Raw genomic sequence first — 15,912 nt, 5'->3', positions numbered from 1 at the left:
AGCAGCAGGGTGTCAGATGGAAGGCCAGAGAGGAGGATGTTACAGTAGTCCAAGCGGAGGATAATGAGAGGCCATAGGCTATATCTATGTTTTCCCAGACTCCCTAGGACTGCTTCCAACTTCTTCAGCCACCGGTAATCAAATACGGTACACTTGGGTTGTGCATGCTCAAGGTTCGCTCATCTATTGTAGAAATGACATGTGACATCACTTCTCCCACGTAAGGGCGCTTTCAAACATGGCAGTTATGGCAAGCGGCTGCCGCCTGCGTTACTTGCAGCTGACCCTTTTGGTTGCCGCATTAAGCAGCAAGAAGCCAAGATGCCAGCTGTGATGAACAACGTGCGGCAGTTGCACCGTATCTCAGAGCACCCTAAATGAGAACTTGTCAGGTGTGCCATACTGCCCAAACCAAGGCATGTCAGAGAAATCTATGAAGTGGTTGTCTGATGCTCTAAAATGTATAATGTCTTTGCTCCCTGGCCCACGATTCCATGTTAGTGCTGCCACTTCAGCCTAATCTTTGCAAATACCCCAGTGACACCCACACATTACATGAAAGCATTTCACTGCTTAGGGTTTCATACGTTACATTTAAAGGGGTAGTCCACCCAAAAAAAATTTCTTTCAAATCAACTGGTGCCATAAAGTGCCAGAGATTTGTAATTCACTTCTATTAAAAAATCTTAAGTCTTTTAGTACTTATCAGCTGCTGTGTGTCCAGCAGGAAGTGGTGTTTTCTTTCCAGTCTGACACAGTGCTCTCTGCTGCCACCTCTGTCCATGTCAGGAACTGTCCAGAGCAGTAGCAAATCCCCATAGAAAACCTCTCCTGCTCTCTAGACTGGAAATAATACAACTTCCTGTTGGGCATACAGCAGCTGATAAGTACTGGAAGGCTTGAGATTTTTTAATAGAAGTAAATTACAAATCTCTGGCACTTCATGGCAGCAGTTGATTTGAAAGAAAAATTTTTTGGGTGGACTACCCCTTTAAAAGCCCTGTCATTCTGAACAGATATTTAGGCAGTGTAAAAATGGTAAACCCGGAAACCCCTCTTAACATCAAAAGTTCGGGAACCCTTAAACGTGTTTATATTCAGTTTCACATTCATACAGATTTCATGCTCTACCTGCAACAACCACAGCACCACCTACTGTCACAATTACATATTGGAACCACTGTGTACTTTGTGTCGTGCTGTGTAGCTTACCAATGTAAATGACGCCAACTAATGGTGGTGTTAAGTTAGGGAAAAGCATCAAAAGATGCACCAGAAATTTCCGAACAGCCATAAGGTCGTATTAGATAGCTCAATGCTCGCTTACCAAACCTATTAGATGGCTCGATAATTGGGTGGTTGGGGATGCACGGACATCTTCAGCAATAACTATGCTGCCCTTGCTTTAAAGGGATAAAATAATAAAGATTATGGAGGGATTTATAAAGACCAGCATAAATCATGGTAAATCAGGCGCGGGAGGAAGCTTATGGGGCGAGCGGGGGAAACCCGCAGCAAGAATAAATCCCCCCTATGTTTACCTCTCCACACTCCGCCGGTGTCTTCCTGTTGTATGGTTGCATCCCCTACTGACCACAGCCACCGTGAAATCCATCTCGGCAGTGAAAGCCCACTCAGCCAATCACTGACTGAGACAGGACCTTGCCGCTGCCAGGTAAGCATAGCTACATCTTAATTATCTAGTATACACTTTAATTTTTAAACTTGTTGAAAGACAACAATCAACCGGCAAGTGAACGATAACTATCCTCTCAGCTGATTGTTGTCTTTATTATACAGAGTGTTATGTGCTTGATGGGGCCTGAATTGGCATATAATGGCTCAGTGTAATAGCTCCCTAATGGTGCGTTACACAGAAAGATTTATCTGACAGATTTTTGAAGCCAAAGCCAGGAATGGTATTGAGGAGAAGAGAAAGCTCAGTCTTTCCTTTAAGAGCTGTTCTCTGTTTATAGTCTGTTCTTAAAGAGAACCTGTCACCTGTGGCCCCAGGCAGAAACGGACATACCCTGCAATAAAGCTCAATATACTTACCACATCGGTCCCGTCCCGGATCCCGCTCGACACGGAGAAATCGCTGAATCTTCTTCTCACACCCATTATGGTAATCAGCCTTCTCCACGCCTCTGACAGTTGATTGACGCCGGTCTTCTTCCTCCTTGTCTTCTGTCTTCTCGCCGGATCCCTCGCAGGCGCCATGACGGATGTTATTGGCGCATGCGCAGTTCACAATTGAAGCCGCTCCACAGCTTCACTGTTTACCGCGCATGCGCAGAAGAAGTGACGAGGCCTTCGCAACGGCGCCTGTGCGAGAATTCGTGAGAAGACTAATGACGCCAATCAAGTTCCAGGAGGCGTGAATGGGCGGCAACGAGAAGAGGACCTCATGAATAAGCTGGACTCATCCGTCAATCCTATAGACGTTGGACTCATCTCGGCTCATTACCATAATGGGCGCGAGAAGAAGATTCGGTGATGTCTCCATGTCAACAGCGGTACTGGAACGGGACCAAGACCGATGTGGTAAATATATTGAGCTTTATTGCAGGGTATGTCCGTTTCTGCCTGGGGCCACAGGGTGACAGGTTCCTTTTAACTTTAGCTTCAAAAATCTGTCAGATAAATCTCTCTGTGTAAACGCACCATTAGTGGCTGTAATAAATCTGGCACTGGCACTGGCATCTGGCATTCTTAGGGTGCCTTTACACAGACAAATTTATCTGACAGATTTTTGAAGCCAAAGCCAGGAACAGACTATAAACAGAGAACAGGTCATAAAGGAAAGATTTAGATTTCTCCTACTTTAAAATCCATTCCTGGCTTTGGCTGCAAAAATCTGTCAGATAAATCTGTCTGTGTAAACGCACCTACAGTATATGCATATTTCAGTCAGTATATTTCAGTCAGTATTGCAATCAAAACCAGGAGTGGATTAAAAACACAGAAAGGATCTGTTCACACAATGTTGAAATTGAGTGGATGGCCGCCATATAACAGTAAATAACGGCCATTATTTCAATATAACAGCCGTTGTTTTAAAATAACAGCAAATATTTGCCATTATATGGCGGCCATCCACTCAATTTCAACATTGTGTGAACAGATCCTTTCTGTGTATTTAATCCACTCCAGGTTTTGGTTGCAATATGAGGACCACAATACTGACTGAAATATACGTAGTGTGAACCCAGCCTTTGGGTCCTATTATAAGGAGCGATTTTGAACGATAAGCGACTAACGATAAATGATTCCAAATCGTTCACCATATTACACAGAGCGATAATCGTTTGTTACGATCGCTACTACGATCATTATTGCTATCGTTACTGTGATCATTTACTCTATCTGATCCCAGCGCAACTATGAACCATGTGCAATTACACTGAACCATTAGTGAAAAAGTGCGGAACTTGAGCGAACAAATGTGGAATTACAGCGAACGATTAGCGATTTTAGGTTCAGATCTAAACTAACAATCAACGACATACGAATCATTTTTGAATTGTTGCCTGCAATTACACAGAACAATTATAGTTTAAATTCAAACGATATAACGATTTTTTGCACGATAATCGTCCCGTGTAGGGTGGCCACATACATTAAGATAAAAGTAGGTTGCTGGTTGACCAAACAATCCTCTTTTCATAGACACAGCCATACACACATTACTATTTGCCATTAGAAATTTTTGAACAATAGTTGGATGAAAGAATAGTATAAGAAAGTATAAAGTAGATCCTGCAAACCTCTTCAGTACCTTTATATATATATATATATATATATATATATATATATATATATATATATATATATAATATATATGAAGCTATGTTTAATGCAAGAGGCATTAGTATAGACAGCACAGAATGTATTGTACTCTCTTACCTTAATGGAGTGTTCAGTATATTAGCTCAGGCCCGGCTATTTCCTCCGTCTGCGGATAGATGCCCGCCTCATCCACAATAAAACCAGCAGAAAATAAAATGTCACTCAGTGGACTGGAGTTAATAAATATATGAAAGGAGAATCAGATGATTTCATATGTAAAATCTTAACACAAAAGCTTTTAATGAAAAAAAGAAAATTGGTTTGCTCTCCTCCCTTACTACCTGTAGTTTTCTCACAGTAGTGTCTCTCCTCCCATATCTCCCCATCTGTGTCATAACAGGTTACACATATAGGAGTTTACCCCTGACATGTTCAATAAGGTCCGTCTTTATGACAGGTAATAAATGTCGACTTAACACCTTTCATCTTTATATTAGAAAATAATGCAGATGCACCAATAACAATGACTACAAAGTAACAAATCATCACCAGACAGAATCGGCACCTCCTGCTTATTATACATGAATACATTTTGGTGTTTCCTGTCATGCTGAGAGCTGAAAGAGATGTCTTCATATTAAAAATCAGCTAATGGAGATATTTGTCAGAACTTTCTCCCTCTGCCGATTATTCTACCCTAACCTTTAAAGTGAGAAGACAATGGATTGATTCATTAAACACTGTGCTTGTGCCTACCGCCCCCTTCATTGCTCTCCTAAAAAGCGTGGGAGAACAATGTGAGACCCAGACTCTGTGTGTTGTTCATATTAGTGGCTTTTTTTCTCATGTGTTAGATGGCAGAAAAATAATTCTAGCTTCGAATACAAGTTAAAAGACACAGCAAGCACCTTGTGGAGGATCGGACTGCACGCAGAGCGAGGAGGTTGTACAGACTTGCACAACTGTGTCCGTTCTTTAGATGGAATCAGTAATCAGAAGCAGCCAGATCGTGGTATGGAACCTGTGATTAATCCATTTGTAGGACAGGGTTGGACTGGTGTACCTAGGTCCTACAGTGGAACGGATCCTGGGGACCACCAATGAAGAACCAGTGAGAAGCAACATGCTGACATGGTTCTGGATTTACCCCATAAGAACCCATGATGACTTGGTATAACATGGGGGGCTGTCACTTAAAGGGGTTATCCAGCACTACAAAAACACGGCCACTTTCTTACAGAGACAGCCCCACTCTTGTCTCCAGCTTGGGCGGTTTTAGCTGCTCAGTTCCATTGAAGTGAATGGAGCTTAATTGCAAACCGCACCTGAACTGGAGACAAGAGTCGTGTTGTCTCTAAAAGAAAGTGGCCATGTTTTTGTAGCACTGGATAACCCCTTTAAAGGGAACCAATCAGCACATTTATGCTGATTAAGCTCCCAGGGATGCTGCACAGACCTTGCAGTCATGTCGGGAGTTGCTCGATCTGTAGCTTCATGTCTCAGTAAAACGTTGTTTAATTCGGCGCATGATGGATGGAGAGAGCTGGGAACTAGTCATCTGGGCGGTGTCAGAGTGCTGGATTAAACAGTGTTTTACCAAGACATGAAGCTAGGGAGCGATCAACCCCCGACTTGATAGGAGACCTGTCTGCGAGGTCTGTGCATCGTCCCTTGAAGCTTTATCAGCATAAATGTGCTGATTGGCTCCCTTTATGGAGCCATGATGTACCTGTATGCCATTAAGTCCTACGGCTCTATGAAGCAAGTCTAGGAGATGGGTCCTCACCATCGATGACGGGCAGTGGCGATCGTACTGCCGCCTGTCAATAACTCCTTAAACGCTGCCGATCACTGCGTTTAAAGGGGAATAAATAATATAATAATGATGAGTTTTATTTCAGGAATAATTGCAGTAATGCATATTCTAAAGAAACAGAATCGGGGTGCTTTAAAAATATAAAACTGAGTATAGTCACTTGCCCTGATTCCCCACAGCTGCCATTCCAATGAACAGATATCTATCCACTCCAAACCATGAAATTGCATCAGTATTTTGCATCTTAAAAGGGGCATAAAAAATTAACAAATAAGTTAAAGAGGCGATTTTTTCTTTAAGAACTCAACAGGGGTTGTGATAGCAAGCGGTTTTGCAATATACTCTTTAAAGGGAAACTCTGGAAAAGAAAAACTTGTTTTCTATTAAAAGTACATTAAAAGTTAAATATATGTGTCTATATATTGTATTACCGTACCTGTACGGTTCTACCATACTGGTAGCTGATAAAAATCCAGGAAGTGAAAAAAAATGGCCCCTGTGCAAATCCACATTGTCTCCTGCTCCCTCTGCTCTCCCCCCGTAGGAGACAAATCTTCCATGCCTCTGTCTCAAATTGTGTGTGTTTGCTGAGATCTGGCTGATGATGCAGACAGGGGGCAGGGTGTAATGTCACAGGAGGCGGGGCTAGATCCCCCAATCCCCTGAGTGATTCACCATCTCTGACCGGCCAGAAGCAGGTGTTGCACTTATTTCCCTGATTGTGCAGAAGTGTGCAGTGAAATTAGGGCTGTGTTAACACATGTTGGAGTGTCATTGCAGTACTGCAGCGTATTCACAAAAATGATGCAGTAACACAAGTATATGATGCTAAACGGCAGAGAGGGGCTTATTGTGGGGCTCAAATTCGAAGATAACAGATGCTTGATCATAATATGTGCATGGAAATGAAAAGAAAAAAAAAATCAAAAAGTTCTTTACTTTATTCCGATATCAGCGTTACAGGTAGAGAATAAGCATGCTGTGTGGTGTTACAGGTAGAGAATATACTGTGCTGTGTGGTGTTACAGGTAGAGAATACAGCGTGCTGTGTGGTGTTACAGGTAGAGAATACAGTATTCTGTGTGGTGTTACAGGTAGAGAATACAGCATGCTGTGTGGTGTTACAGGTAGAGAATACAGTGTGCTGTGTGGTGTTACAGGTAGAGAATACAGTATTCTGTGTGGTGTTACAGGTAGAGAATACATCGTGCTGTGTGGTGTTACAGGTAGAGAATACAGCGTGCTGTGTGGTGTTACAGGTAGAGAATACAGCGTGCTGTGTGGTGTTACAGGTAGAGAATACAGTGTGCTGTGTGGTGTTACAGATAGAGAATACAGTGTGCTGTGTGGTATTACAGGTAGAGAATACAGTATTCTGTGTGGTGTTACAGGTGGAGAATACAGCGTGCTGTGTGGTGTTACAGGTAGAGAATACAGCATGCTGTGTGGTGTTACAGGTAGAGAATACAGTATTCTGTGTGGTGTTACAGGTAGAGAATACAGTGAGCTGTGTGGTGTTACAGGTAGAGAATACAGCGTGCTGTGTGGTGTTACAGGTAGAGAATAGAGCGTGCTGTGTGGTGTTACAGGTAGAGAATACAGCGTGCTGTGTGGTGTTACAGGTAGAGAATACAACGTGCTGTGTGGTGTTACAGGTAGAGAATACAGCGTGCTGTGTGGTGTTACAGGTAGAGAATACAGCGTGCTGTGTGGTGTTACAGGTAGAGAATACAGTGTGCTTTGTGGTGTTACAGGGAGAGAATACAGTGTGCTGTGTGGTGTTACAGGTAGAGAATACAGTGTGCTGTATGGTGTTACAGGTAGAGAATACAGTGTGCTGTGTGGTGTTACAGGTAGAGAATACAGCGTGCTGTATGGTGTTACAGGTAGAGAATACAGTGTGCTGTGTGGTGTTACAGGTAGAGAATACAGTGTGCTGTATGGTGTTACAGGTAGAGAATACAGTGTGCTGTGTGGTGTTACAGGTAGAGAATACAGCGTGCTGTGTGGTGTTACAGGTGAAGAATACAGTGTGCTGTGTGGTGTTACAGGCAGAGAATACAGTGTGCTGTGTGGTGTTACAGGTAGAGAATACAGCGTGTTGTGTGGTGTTACAGGTAGAGAATACAGTGTGCTGTGTGGTGTTAGAGGTAGAGAATACAGCATGCTTTGTGGTGTTACAGGGAGAGAATACAGTGTGCTGTGTGGTATTACAGGTAGAGAATACAGCGTGCTGTGGGATGTTACAGGTAGAGAATACAGCGTGCTGTGTGGTGTTACAGGTAGAGAATACAGCGTGCTGTGTGGGTGGGACAACAATGAAATGATAAAGTACTGCAAATAATTCAGTAACACAATGAAACTGCAATGTGTGAACACAGCCTAGATGTTCTGCAACAGCTTTGGGCGGGGAATAGGCAGGGTGGAGGACTGTGATGGAACAGCTGAGGGAAAGCAATGCATTCTGGAACCTGTAGTACTGTGTACAACTGATAAACCAGGAAGTGCAGAAACACAAAACAGAACAAAACCCCCCAAAACAAATGGGTTTTTGGTAGTTTAAAAAAATGGAATAGATAATGCTTTATGCTTCTGCAGAAGTTTCATTTTTTTAACCTCTACCTGGAGTTCCCCTTTACTTTTTTTATAGTTCTATGTTTAAAACAGCATTATACATATGGCCACTAGGTGTCTCCCTTCCTCTCAAACTGTGGTCCAAGCTTCCTTTGTGCGGATATTTCTCTTTTTTTTTTCGCTCAAAAAAAAAAAAAGAGATCAAACATAGGAGGTCCTAATCTTTTGTTTGCTTATGGACATGGCTTGGTACTGATTGACAGCCATTTCTGCGCAGGACAAAGTCTTCACTGCTTCAGTAGCAGAGAGTTCTGGGGGAGGGGGGTTGCATTGTACAGTCAGCTCTCCTGTCACAAAGCACCACAACCTCTGTAACCACACAGTGACATTATACTGACTGAATTGTTGCATAACAAAGAGCAGTGTCTCCTGATGCTGCAGAGCTGATAATATAATTAGTAAAAGTTAATAATATAATAACCCTAAGTTAATTGCCCTCAGTTGATGTACAACCTGCATGATGAACAGGTGTCCTGTGTGAGCGCACTGGGACTTACTATGTTTGGTCTCTTTTTTTGGAAAAAATCTCGACAGTGCCTCTTTCAATGTTCACCCAGAATGGATTTAGATGTAGAAAATCCAGTGTATTACAGTAACCAAAGTGGGCTGGATTTGTAGACATCTCATCCACACGCTGTGGGACAACTCTGAAGTTGAACCCCCAATTAATTCACAATTCTTGTGGGAACAGATCTACAGCAAGATCAACAAAATCAAAGAAATTGATTTTTTTAAATATAAACCTATTCCTACTGGTGTCAGAAAGTTATTCAGATTAGTAATTTACTAATATTTAAAAAATCTCAAGTCTTCCAGTACATACCAGCTGCTGTATGTCCTGCAGAAAGTGGTGTATTTTCTCCAGTCTGACACAGTGCTCTCTGCTGCCACCTCTGCCTGTGACAGGAACTGTCCAGAGCAGTAACAAATCCCTATAGAAAACCTCTTCTGCTGTGGACAGTTCCTGACATGGAAGGAGGTGGCAGCAGAGAGCACTGTGTCAGACTGGAAAGAATACACCACTTCCTGCAGGACTTACAGTAGCTGATAAGTATTGGAAAACTGGAGATTTCACATACATATAACACAGTATCCCCTGATGGACACACCAGTAATTATAATGCTATGTAACTGACAGATGTAAATCCATTAACAGGATGGCAATAGACTGATGTCATCAGTAAAAACAACAGGTTCTTTTCTTAGATTGTCTTAGTGTCATAGACGTTGATTATTTTTTAACAGTTTTATTTTATTGGTTCAGTCTTTAAGTCTATGAAAACCTTGGTATGTCAAATAAAAAAAAATAAATAAAGGGCAGGTACCTAAGATGACTGTAACAAGGGTGTGCTTCATGTTATGAAATGTCAAAGGTGTGGTCGGCGTGTTATGAATGTTTAGGGTGTTAAAGAGGACCTGTCACCCCCCGTGTCGGGGTGACAGGCTCCCGACCCCCCGTTAGAGCCCCCTATACTCACGTGATCCCGCTTCCTGATCCGGTCGGGTCACGGAGATATCAGTGCCCGAAGCCCGGCACGCGCGCTGACAGGAGAGTCCGATCCCCATAGAGAATGACGGAGCATCGAACTCCCCATTCATTCTCTATGAGCATCGGACTCTCCTGTCAGCGCGCGCGCCGGGCTTCGGGCGCTGATATCTCCGTGACCCGACCCGCTCAGGAAACGGGACCCGGCGGGAGTATAGGGGGCTGTAACAGGGGTCGGGAGCCTGTCACCCTGGCATGGGAGGTGACAGGTGTCCTTTAATGTATCTTCAATCATGCCGCCATCATCGCTAGCAGACTTACCTTCCCAGGATTGGATGTATTACCTGTAGAGATGTGTCATCAAAGCAAATTATGGCAATACAATAAAGAGCATTTATCAATTAACCCCTTAACCCCTTAAGGTCAAAGCCAATTTTCGTTTTTGCACTTTTGCTTTTTCCACTCTATGTTTAAAAGTCCATAGCGCTTGCATTTTTTCACCTAGAGACGTATATGAGCGCAAATTTTTTGGGAAACCAATTGTACTTTGCAATGACAGGCATTATTTTTCCATAACATATGCTGCGAAACCGGAAAAAAATCATTTGCGCTGTCAAATTGAAAAAAAAACGAATTTGTTTTGATTTCGGGGAGTTTTGCATTTACGCCATTTGCCCTATGGTAAAACTGACTTGTTATATATGTGCCTCAAGTCGTTATGATTACAACGATATGTAACATGTATAACTTTTATATTATCTGATGGCCTGTAAAAAATTCAAACCATTGTTAACAAATATATGTTCCTAAATATCGCTCTATTCCCATGCTTACAGCGCTTTTATCCTTTGGTCTATGGGGCTGTGTGAGGTGTCATTTTTTGCGTCATGATGTGTTCTTTCTATCGGTACCTTGATTGCGCATATACGACTTTTTGATCAGTTTTTATTAAATTTTTTCTGGAAAAATGCGCAATTTTACACTTTGGAATTTTTTTGCGCTTACGCCGTTTACCGTGCGAGATCAGGAATGTGATTAATTAATAGTTTAGGCGATTACGCGCGCGGCGATACTAAATATGTTTATTTATTTGTTTATTTATTTATTTATATTTATAAAATGGGAAAAGGGGGGTAATTTGGACTTTTAATAGGGGAGGGGATTTTTTATTAATAAAAAAAACATTTTTACTTTTTTTTTACTGTAACTAGAAGCCCCCCTGGGGGACTTGTATATACACAGCACTTGTCTCTCATAGAGATCAATGCTGTGTATATACACAGCAAAGATCGATTAGATTAGTCATAGATTGCTATGGCCTGCTGCAGGCCATAGCAATCTATTGCCGAGCCGGGATCAGCGTCATTCCGACGCTGAGGCCCGGCACGGGCAGAAGAACGGATCTCCCCCCGCGATCGCATCGCAGGGGGGAGATCCGTCCCACTAGACACCAGGGACGTGAGGTCTGAAGCCTCTAAGTGCAGCTGTCAGGTTTGACAGCTGCACTTAGAGGCTTAATAAGCCGGCGCGGCAACGGGACCCGCGCTGGCTAATAGAGGCACTGCCCGGCTGCACATGTCAGCCGGGATCAGCGCCGTTCAGAGCGGGGTCCCGGCGGGACCCCGCTCTGAACACCCCCCGCGGCACCATGACGTATCAGATACGTCATGGGTCGCTAAGGGGTTAAAGGAGAAGTACGGTGAAAATTTTTATTAAAGTATTGTATTTCCCCCCCCAAAAGTTATACAAATCCCCAATATACACTTATTACAGGAAATGCTTATGTGCTTTTTTTCCCTGCACTTACTACTGCATCAAGGCTTCGCTGGTGATGGTGATGTCACTTCCTGGATAACATGGTGATGTCACTTCCTGGATAACATGGTGATGTCACGACCCGACTCCCAGAGCTGTGCGGGCTGTGGCTGCTGGAGAGGATGATGGCAGGGGGATGCTCAGTGTCCCTCCAGTGCCCTGTGTCCCTCAGTGTCCCCCTGCCATCATCCTCTCCAGCAGCCACAGCCTGCACAGCTCTGGGAGTCGGGTCGTGACATCACCATGTTATCCAGGAAGTGACATCATCATGTTATCCAGGAAGTGAAGCCTTGATGCAGTAGTAAGTGCAGGGAAAAAAACACTTTGTAAGCATTTCCCGTAATAAGTGTATATTAGTGATTTGTATAACTTTTGGGGGGCAATACAATACTTTAATAAAGATTTTCACCAGACTTTTCCTTTAATGACCATATACGTTTTTACCACAAGCACTAAGGGGCTTTATCCTAGTCTAGCATCCTTAGGCGGGCCTCCAGTGCTGGGATGGGGGAAGCTTGGAAGCTTCCTCACTAACTGCCTGAACTGGAGAAACCTCTGATCCTGGCAGTTTAACCTGTTTTGTGCTACAGGTCTCACGTACCCTACTAGCAGTTCAGGGACCACTATCGCCTCTTTAAGACCCTGAGGCCTGCCATATAAATGCCTCTACACAGCCATGCCATTCAGCTGTTTGTTTCATCTGTTATACATGTTAATCAGAATAAAAAAATCATAATTTTTCTCAATAATAAATCCTCAAAACATAATTTGTATCGCCAAGTCCATAACAACCCAAACTAAAGAAAATATATAAAAAATAGCCTGCGTGATTAATTTGATTAAAAAAAAAAGTAAAAACAATGTGGGAATAGTGTCATTTATTTAACCTGCCCCACAAAAAATGGAAAAAGAAGTTGTATGTACTGGAAAATTATACCAATAAAAACTAGTTTTTCTGCTTAAACAAGCCCCCACCCAGCTTTGTCATGAAAAAATAAAAATAGTTAGAGGTCTTGATTAAAAAGTGTTTCTATTGGGCCAAAACTAGTAATACAAAAAAATGTAATCAGTAAGTAATAGATTTTTTTTCAACTAAAGCCAGGAACAGACTGTAAACAGAGATCAGGTCTTAAAGGAAAGACTGAGATTTCTCCTCTTTTCAAATCCATTCCTGGCTTTGGCTGTAAAAATCTGTCAGATAATCTGTTGGTGTATGCGTGACGCGATCCGGAGGATCCCCCTCACCCACCCCTGGCAGCAAAGATGACAGGAGCGCATGATGTGCACTCCTGTCCTCTTATCTACTACTCACCTATTCCCCCGTGCTGACACTTGGCGGATTCCGTCGTTCGTATTTGCACGCAGCGTTGCACATCTCCGCCCATGCCATAGACACTATTCTTTAAACGGGCGGATTCCGCATTCCGCAGAAAGAAGTGACGTCATTTCTTTCGTCGGAATGCGGAATCCACCCGTGCAGAGAATAGTGTCTAAGGCACGGGTGGAGATGTGCACTGCCGCGTGCAGGTACGGGCGACGGAATCCGCCACGGGTCATACGCGGGAATTCCGTAGTGTGCACGCACCCTAAGGCTATGTTCACACTACATAAAATAACGGCCGTTGTCCGCGCCGCAAAACTACGGCCGTTGTTTTGAGGTTCCCTATAATGACTGCAATGTAATGTAACTACGGTCGTTGAATTCACACTACGTATCAGATAACGGCCGTTGTTTATACGGCCCTGTGAAAATTGTCAATTATCACGTGAAAAATGTCAATTATTTCCGGCCGGTAATACTGCAACAACGGCCGTGGATTTCAATGTGGCCGCAAGCGTAAAACTTATATCTGCCGAATGAAACTTGATTTTGATGTAAAAAATTTTCTGAGTGGTTTCTCGGGCTGGGCGCAGTATTTAAAGTAAATGACCTGTTTCATCCCGTTTATAATCATGCTAGTAATCAAAATTAAACAACAGACGTAGTTTCACGACTAGCCATTACGATAGTAATTCTACGGCCGTTGTTTTGGCCTCAAAATAACGGCCGTTGAAAATAACGGAAGTTATTTTACGCAGTGTGAACATAGCCTAATGGTGCATTTACAGAGGCAGATTTATCTGAGAGATTTTGGAAGCCAAAACCAGGAATGGATTTGAAAAGAGGAGAAATCTCAGTCTTTCCTTTATGACCCGTTCCCTGTTTATGGTCTGTGCCTGGCTTTGGCTTCAAAAATCTGTCAGATAAATCTGCTTGTGTAAACGCGCCATTACACCTGCGTATTTGAGACTGCCAGGACACACTGGGAGCACCCTCTGTCCACGCCTATGTTAGTCCTTGTTGTACAGTGGTAATAAGACATTTCCTGTTCTTATTTCATGTGTTGTCATAAGGATGTTGTGCAGATACTAATCAACATTCCCAGTGACATGAATGGTAATTTAGACCCACACAATGTCCCTATAACAACATACTTGGATTAAGGCTAGGTTCACACCTGTATAGACATCAAACAGGAAGGTGCAACATGATGCATATCTTAAAGCGAATTTAACACAAGTACTAGTACTTGTTTTTTACATGAACAGACCAGTGCCAGCATGAGGATACCGCACACAACCCGGCTCCCGTGCACGCCGCCGGTCTATTCCTGAGCACTAGCCAGGCATGAAGCACTGAAGGCAGGCCCAACGGCCCCCAGTGTGATGATCTCCCCTCTGTGATGCGGCTCCATTGATTCTAAAGGCGCTGTGTCACAGTGAGGAGGGGTTTTGCCACAATGGGGGCCGGGCTCCATTGCTTCATGCCTGGTAAGCGCTTTGCGCGGGAACCGGGTTGCGGTTCAAAAAAAGGAGCACAGCACCAGCATCCCCGCATTGGTGCCGGTCTGTTCATGTAAAAGTGGTTTGGGTATTCATGGAAACAGAACAGGCCAATCCTGATCCAAGTGGGGTAGCGTGCATTACCATCTCTGTGTGTTCCATCTTGAAGGATACCGAAGCTTTCGGCTACATTTGGCAGCCAGAAGTTCAGGACTTCCTGACAGGTCCACTTTAAAAAGGGATACTCTAGGCAACAAGTAACATTTGGCTGCAATCAGGGGCAGGGGGGGAACATAATAAAGAGGCTTTACTTACCCCTCCCTGTGCCTGCACAGTGCCGAATCACAGGCTCTAGGACCAACGATTCAGGTTCCGTTGTCATCACTACTGAGGGAATAATGAACGATCTGGCTGATGGATCGGACCCTCAGCCAACCAGTGACTGTAGAGGCGTCTTGCACTTGTCACTGACTGGCTAAGTGGGGAATCCATCAGCCTTGTCGTGATGTCACTGATGCAAAAGGATCCCAGAAGCCGGGTGGGAGGGGAGTTCTGGGAGTGGTAAAACAGTGCTGCGCGGGCACAGGACAGGTAAGTAGAGCATTTTTATTATATACTTTATTATGTAGCAAAATGTACTTGTTGCCAGGAATATCCCTTTTAGACATTTAATCTGCACCCCTTCTTCTTTTTAGGGTGGGTAGCATAAATAGAGAGGCATTGCAAGCCTAGGACACGGATGCTTTAGACTCCGCCTCTTTGACTCCGCCCCACCAGAATTTTTTACCGAAATACTGGAACCAGCAAGGAAGCAGACCAGGCATGGATTGACTCCAGCTACAGATCAGTTTTAGGAAGCATTGGCCCTGAAGCTGTAGCCAAAGGCGGCATCCATCTTCTGCAGTCACAGGGAATCATACAGCGAGCGTTCGGGTTTTCATAACATTGCCGAACCCAAACACAGGCTCAGGGGCTTAACTAGAAATGGCTGGGCCCCATCGCAAACTTTTGATTGGGCCCCCCTTCCTTCCTGACCCGAAGCTGTCCACCTGGTGCTGAAAATTATGACAGTTCAGGGGGCCCAGTGTATTGCAGGAGCGGTTAATGGGGCCCCCCTGATGTGGTGGGCCCCATAGCAACTGCTATGGTTGCTTTAGTGGTAGTTACGCCCCCGCATAGGCTAGAATTTATTTTTTTTTTCTTTTAAGCTCCATATGTAGCAGGTGGTATTGCTAGTTGTTTAACCATCTAAATTTTGTGTAAAATAACATTGCACCATAAGACTCCAAACCATGTGTGTACTGGCCTTCAGGGCTGCCATCATGGTACTCCTTTTAGGCCCTGCCATGTCTATTGTGAAGCATGGCCACTGCTTAGTACGTCTCCCTTTCCTCTAAATCCCACAGTGTATTCATTACATAACACCCAGCTCAACAGTTACCAGAGCTCAGCACAGCAACCACAGCACAGCGTTACCTTGGAGACGCCGCCACAGTACAGCATGTGTCTCTATGGTGACGGACGCCGATGCGCGTTGCATTTTGGGATG

At 43.8% G+C, this 15,912-nt stretch overlaps 1 long non-coding RNA gene across 1 annotated transcript; it reads right to left on the bottom strand.

The window, feature by feature from the left end:
• Window positions 1–1,325: 1,325 nt before the first annotated feature.
• LOC138785376 (uncharacterized) lies at window positions 1,326–15,895 on the bottom strand. Its single transcript, XR_011362100.1, has 5 exons — window positions 15,840–15,895; window positions 5,519–5,640; window positions 4,698–4,876; window positions 3,907–4,019; window positions 1,326–1,403 (listed from the first exon to the last, which is right to left on the bottom strand). It is a non-coding gene; the product is annotated as an uncharacterized lncRNA (long non-coding RNA).
• Window positions 15,896–15,912: the final 17 nt, after the last annotated feature.

This window comes from Dendropsophus ebraccatus, chromosome 3, assembly GCF_027789765.1.
Source record: "Dendropsophus ebraccatus isolate aDenEbr1 chromosome 3, aDenEbr1.pat, whole genome shotgun sequence".
Lineage (NCBI taxonomy): Eukaryota > Metazoa > Chordata > Amphibia > Anura > Hylidae > Dendropsophus > Dendropsophus ebraccatus.
Note: the sequence above shows the minus strand (reverse complement) of the source record. Positions and strands in the feature narration are given on the sequence as shown.